The following is a 6,098-nucleotide window of genomic DNA, read 5'->3' as shown; positions in this document are numbered from 1 at the left end:
GGAGGCCGGGGGGGGAAAAAATCATTCAGTCAGTTTTCGGCATTGGTTGGAACTGGACTTTGTCTTTCTTTGATCAGCTTAGCTTAGTTAAAACATTTTTAATTTTTTTGGCTCAAAACAGTTTAGTTTAGGTTTAGTTTATTATTTTATTTTATTTAGACGACTAGTCTGTGGTGGACCGGGTGGAACCGTGGATTTTATTGCTGCTAGTGCCAGTGGAAATTCCAGGAATCAACGACAACAGGTGAGTTAATTTTTATATATGATAAAGAATCCTTGAGTGCAGCAAAAGCCGTTGCATAGATAGCAGCATATCTACCTTTGAATTTGTAGAGAAAGAGAATATTGTATAAGTCCAAAATACGATTAAATTAATCTTTTTCCTTGTGATGTCAAGATGCAGAGTGGAGGTAAGGGATGGGTCTAACTAGGGAACCAGATATTTAAAATAGTTTATATTTGTATGGTGGAGGTTTTATGGGCTCTGAGTTGCCATGGCAATGAAGTTTTGGAGAGCATGTCTTTGTTTCCAGAAAGTATGTTTTTGTTTTGAAGGAGCTAAGCAAGAGTTTTTTGTTGTTGGGCCATTGGATGAGTGCAAAGATGTCTAACTGTAGTTCTTTTTATAGTATTGGTAGAGAATGGTATACCAGCATGCCATTTGCATAATGTAATAGGTGAAGGGAGGAAGGCCTATGGGAGGTTTGATCACATAGATCAAAAAGAGGAGAGGGTAAGTAAGGAGCCTTGAGCGATTCCTTTCTGGAAACTAGAGAGGCAGAGAAGGAGGACTGCACACTGACACTAAAGTGGTGATTTAGTAAGAAATTGTTGAGCCAGGGATGCGCCATCAAGGCTGATGTTGAGATCAGCTACACTGAATGCTTTTGATAGCATGACAAAATGGCTCCTGTGAGTTGTTATTTGCCCATAACAAAGAGGATTTAATCTTTGAGTACATATTGCAGTCAGTGTACTGTGCCCAGATAAGAAACCATGTAGTTTAGAGGATGGGTATTTGGTGGTAATGTGAGGCTTTGGTGGATAAGTATTGGCTGGTAATGTGAGGCTTTGGAGGATGAGTATTGGGTGGTAATGTGAAGCTTTGGAAGTACTAGGTTGTTTTCCAAATGGATTAACTATTGGAATGTTCTATATATTAGGCATTGTGTTTTGTGTTAGGGAAGAAAAAGTGTGTGTGTGTGTGTGTCCCAGGTGCTCATGGTGGTGTGGTAGGGAATACCTCAGGCTTGAACCCTGTACCCTGTATGCAGGTGTTAAACACTTGAGTTCCCTACCCACCACCATTTGTAAAAAAATTGCAGATTTTTGCCACATATTTGATCTGATCTGTTCCTCATAATATCTGTGGTTTGTAAATGTTTTAATGCTTGATATTTGATGGTGTAGTAGTAGCATTGTTGCCTCACAGCTGCAGGTTCTCAGGTTTGATTCTTGGCTGGGGTTCCTTCTTTGTGGGGTCTGTATCTTCTCCCTGTGTTTGTGTGGGTTTGCTTTTGTGTCCTCCCATGTTACAAAGACATGTCTGCATTATTTCTTCCTGGGCCTCTGCTGAAAATTGTTTTTTTGTTCCAAGTCAGACTGTCCTGATTAACAAATGTTAAATAAAATTGACAGGCATTTGAATTTCATACTTCAGGTTTATGAATGTTTAATTACTTGCATAATTGATGGTGCAGTGGTAGTATTGTTGCCTTACAGCTATAGGTTTTCTGGTTTGATTCTTGGTTGGGGTGGCTTCTGTGTGGAGTCTGCATCTCCTCCCTGTGTTTGTGTGGATTTGCTCTGGTGCCCTGCCATTTTACAAAGACGTGTCTGCAGTATTAATCCCTGCGTCTCTGCTGAAAATTGGTTTTGTTCTGTCCGCAGTAAAATTGACCGGCATTTGAATTTCAACAAACTTCATGTTCTTCAGAATACATAGTAGCACAACCTTTTTTTCTAGCAATTTTCTAAGTTTATAAGATGAATATTTTAAATTTGTCCCTATTTTTGGGACTGTATTCCCCCATTATTGGCTTCGTCCAGGTTTTTGTGCTAAGGTTGACAGCTATGGCAAGAACTGAATTCGCTGAATATGTTTGAGGGCTGTATTCCCTCATTACTGGGTTTGTCCAGGTGTTTTGTACTAAGAGGTTGACAGCTATGGTGAGAACTGAATTCACTAAATGATAGCCATTTAAGTTTCAGTCTTCCTCTCTTTTACAAAGCAGCTGATGTGGCGTAGTGGTATGTTACTCTGACTGTTTTTTGCTCAGGGACCTTGGCAGTAAAATATATGGTGGCAACACAACATTTTATTCTAGCAACTTTCCAAGATTATACAAGCAATATTTAATGTGGCCCTGGTTTTTGGGCTTTTGACCCCCCCCCCCAATACATTTTGGCTTTTTCCAGTTTTCTTGAGCTGCGAAGTTGAGATGCAGTTGAGTATTGAGTAGATTTTACAAGGAGCTGAGAGCTGCAGGGGAATAGAAGTTTAGTGCTTTGCCTAGTTAATACTATAGCACAACAGGTTGTGTACTTGCTTTTGATGCAGAAGGCTGTGGGTTCTACTCCCACAAGGGGTGGATGCTGCCGTACTGAGAATGTTCTCCTTGGTGAAGATACTAACTATGAGTTCGTTATCAGTTTGCCATCCATTTCCTCTTGCAATATTATTACTAGCTTATCATTTTTAATGTAATATAGGCAATTTATTCCTGAGGGGCAACAGACACTTTATTTTTCGATGAAACCATGAAATATAAAGGTGATTGCTAGCAGCAACCGCTTCATTAGTTACAGATTTCTTTAATGTGGAATTATTTAGATGACTTACTTCAGAGATTGTGCATATTTACTGATAATGGACTGTAGAATTGTGCATATTTACTGATAAAGGTGGACTGTAGAATTGTGCATATTTACTGATAATGGTGGACTGTAGAATTGTGCATATTTACTAATAATGGTGGACTGTGGAATTGTGCATATTTACTAATAATGGTAGACTGTAGAATTGTGTATATTTACTAATAATGGTGGACTGTGGAAGTCTGAATAGACTTTTTTATGATAAATGTTCTCAACTGGGCAGTTTTGCCATTATGGGTACATATGGTTTGTTTCATTGCTTACTGGAAAAATGTTTAAAACAAATTTAAAACACCCTCTAACAAGTGTACTGTATTGTACAAGGAATATAATTTTAGTACAATGAGGAAGGTGTATCAAAGAGCACATGTATGTTTCATATGCAAGGGGCCTATGATTCGAAAACAGCCCAAAATTAATCTTTATCTGCCACTGGCAAAATGTATTTTCTTTGAATGTGGGTTTCAATGCTGTTTCAATGAATGTGAGTTTCAAGGGCAGAGAAGTTTTAATGCTAAGTTTTCATTGTGAGACTGCATTGCTTTGTTTAACAGATGACTTAGTGTTTGTGCTGTAAAATACAAAATAAAACTTTCAAATGAAGTCCAACTCATCATATAAGTAAAGCAGTATGCACATTAGTGTTTATGGTAAATGGAGTGAAATAGCCAAGTAATGGTTCATTGGAATGGCTGCAGAGGCTCCATTCAACCATTATTTTGTCGGGGGGGAAGGGCAGCAAACTCAGACAGGCCCAGCTGAACTATACCTCCCAACTGTCCAGATTTTCAAAGAATGAATAGATTTTTGCTTCTTATTTTTGGTTTGTTGTTCATAAAATTTGTAGTTTTAATTCCTAAATGATTTGCCAGAAGTCACTAAATAATAAGTTTCAGACTTCATAACCTTCAGAAAAATGCATGTTAAAGTAAGAGCTGTTCTATCAACTGTCTCAATTTATACAAGAGCAATTTTTAGTACTGTTTATACATGCCCCCAGTATATTTGGCCTTGTTCAGATTTACTGCATTAACAGTTTGAGAGGTACATGCAAATAAATTGCTTTATAGAATTAGGCATAGCCAACCTCTCAACTGTCCCCAATTTTTGGCTCAAAATGTTGCCCTTCCCCCTAATAATCCCTCCGCAAAATAGCAATTTTGGAAGAAAACATGGAGGGTTTACAATTAAGAAATAACTGTAATAATCAAAGTTATAGATTACTTGAAATGCATGTAGATTCTTTTATTTTGTCAGCTGCTCAAGGTAGCAGTACTAATATTAAAGTGTCCCTTCTTTGACAGGTAGCAGCTGTATTGTGTGTCTATTTTATATTTTTGCATCACATTTTTGGTCCATTTTTCATAAAATTGTGTTTTTTTGGCAAATTAGTGACAAATCACTAAAGACTGAAGTTAGAAAATGACAGACATTTGAGTTTCAGATTTTATACCCTTCAGAAAATTCATACTAATGCAAGACCTATTCTATTATATTTCTAAGTTTATTAGAGCAATATTTAAAAATTGTCCTAATTGTTGGGCCTTTGTCCCACTTCTGTGTATGGCTTTGTCCAGATTTCTTGCTCTTGAGGTTGAGAGGTATGATAAATATGTCAGGGCCATCACAGTCAGCCAGAGAGATTTCAAATTGTGACATGCTTGTTGCACCCCACTCCCCCATGTAGTGACTCTGGATGTGTCCAAGCAAGGCAAGGAGTAGTTGTATCTACCTTGGATGGGGAGGACACACTGCATAAGTACTACAGTGGCTTTTCATCTGTCCTTGATTTTGCAGAATGGTCTGGTTTCTGTCATATTTTTGTACTGTTGATTTATGCTTATTACTCAGATTTATGCTTATTACTCAAAGTGCCTGTTGCTCTGTGTTTAAGTAGCAATGCTTCAATGACCATAAGGTAAGCTTGTCTGACATCGTAAGATGCAAGTAAGCTTTAATAAGCATACTGTTAAAGAATTGCCAACATTGAAAGCCTTTCTGTTGTTGCCATGCAGAGAATACTTGACTAGATAATGTATAAGCCTTGGGTATTAAAGGACAGGATTCCATTATTTTAAAAAGCTCATTACACTTGTTGGAGACTTCCAGTCATCTCTACAGACTTTACCCGTAAACTAAATAGAATGCCAATCATGTGTGGTCCATAACCTGTACAGTAATCCTTTAAGCAATGTATCTTGAGCTTGTTTCTTGTTTGCTTTTCATTTTTTACTTTTATCATGTTTTCCCCATGAAACAAGTTGTCAGGCAGCAGGTCTTTTTTGGATAAGAAACATTTTTACAAGTGGGGGCATCACATAGATTTCTACTTTCAGCATGTTACTTGGTACTTTAATAAATATATTATAATTAGAACTGCAGTGCAAGGAGAAGTGGTTTGAGTTGAGTGCTTCTGGTTTTTCTTATACTTGATTTTGACTGGCATTCCAGTAATGTATTTAAAAAGTAATTTATTTTTTTTTTTTTTTCATGCCTCACAACCTTTTGTTTCCATCTAGATATTAAGTAAGCTGTCATGCAGCCAATGCATTGAAATATTTTTATTCTTCTACACTTATTTTTGTCTTGATTGGACTTTCATAATGATGGTTTGCCACCCAGGGCAGCGTATTTAAAGTTAGTTTTTTGTGGTTTTGTGCATAGCTCCTCCCCTTTATGGTTGACCACACCCCTTCCCCTTGACCCCACCCATTCAGCTGTCTCCTGCAGCCCCCCTGTGATTTGAAGTCACCAGCCGCCACTGCATCTATGTCAAGCAAAGTTCCTCATTAGCACTCTTCAAGAAAAATCTTGATAAGTGGATGGGAAATACACTCTGGGGATAACTTTGGTGGCTCTGCTCGACAGGGGCACAGGAAAATAACTTTCTTGGGTGGCGTAATCCAGAGAACCTTGTTGGCTACGCTTACGTAGGCCCTTGGGCCGATAGCCTAGTATCTACCTATGAACCTATGAACCTATGGTACAGCTGTGATGTGTGCCAGACATGGGAGTTGTGATAACTGCCAGAGCTGTCAGAACACACATTCAGAATAATTCCCTGAGCATTGCACATGACCTGGCAGTTGATGGAGTGGTACCCATTGTGGTTAATATAGATTCTACCCTGCTCATGTGGTTGTGCCCTGATATGTACATGAGTGCAATCTATGGCACCCAGTACTTCAGGGTAGTGTGCTACACAGTAGAAGTATTGCACA

Source organism: Protopterus annectens, chromosome 3.part1 (assembly GCF_019279795.1).
Source record: "Protopterus annectens isolate FY-2018-M chromosome 3.part1, PAN1.0, whole genome shotgun sequence".
Classification (NCBI taxonomy): Eukaryota; Metazoa; Chordata; order Ceratodontiformes; family Protopteridae; genus Protopterus; species Protopterus annectens.
Note: the sequence above shows the minus strand (reverse complement) of the source record.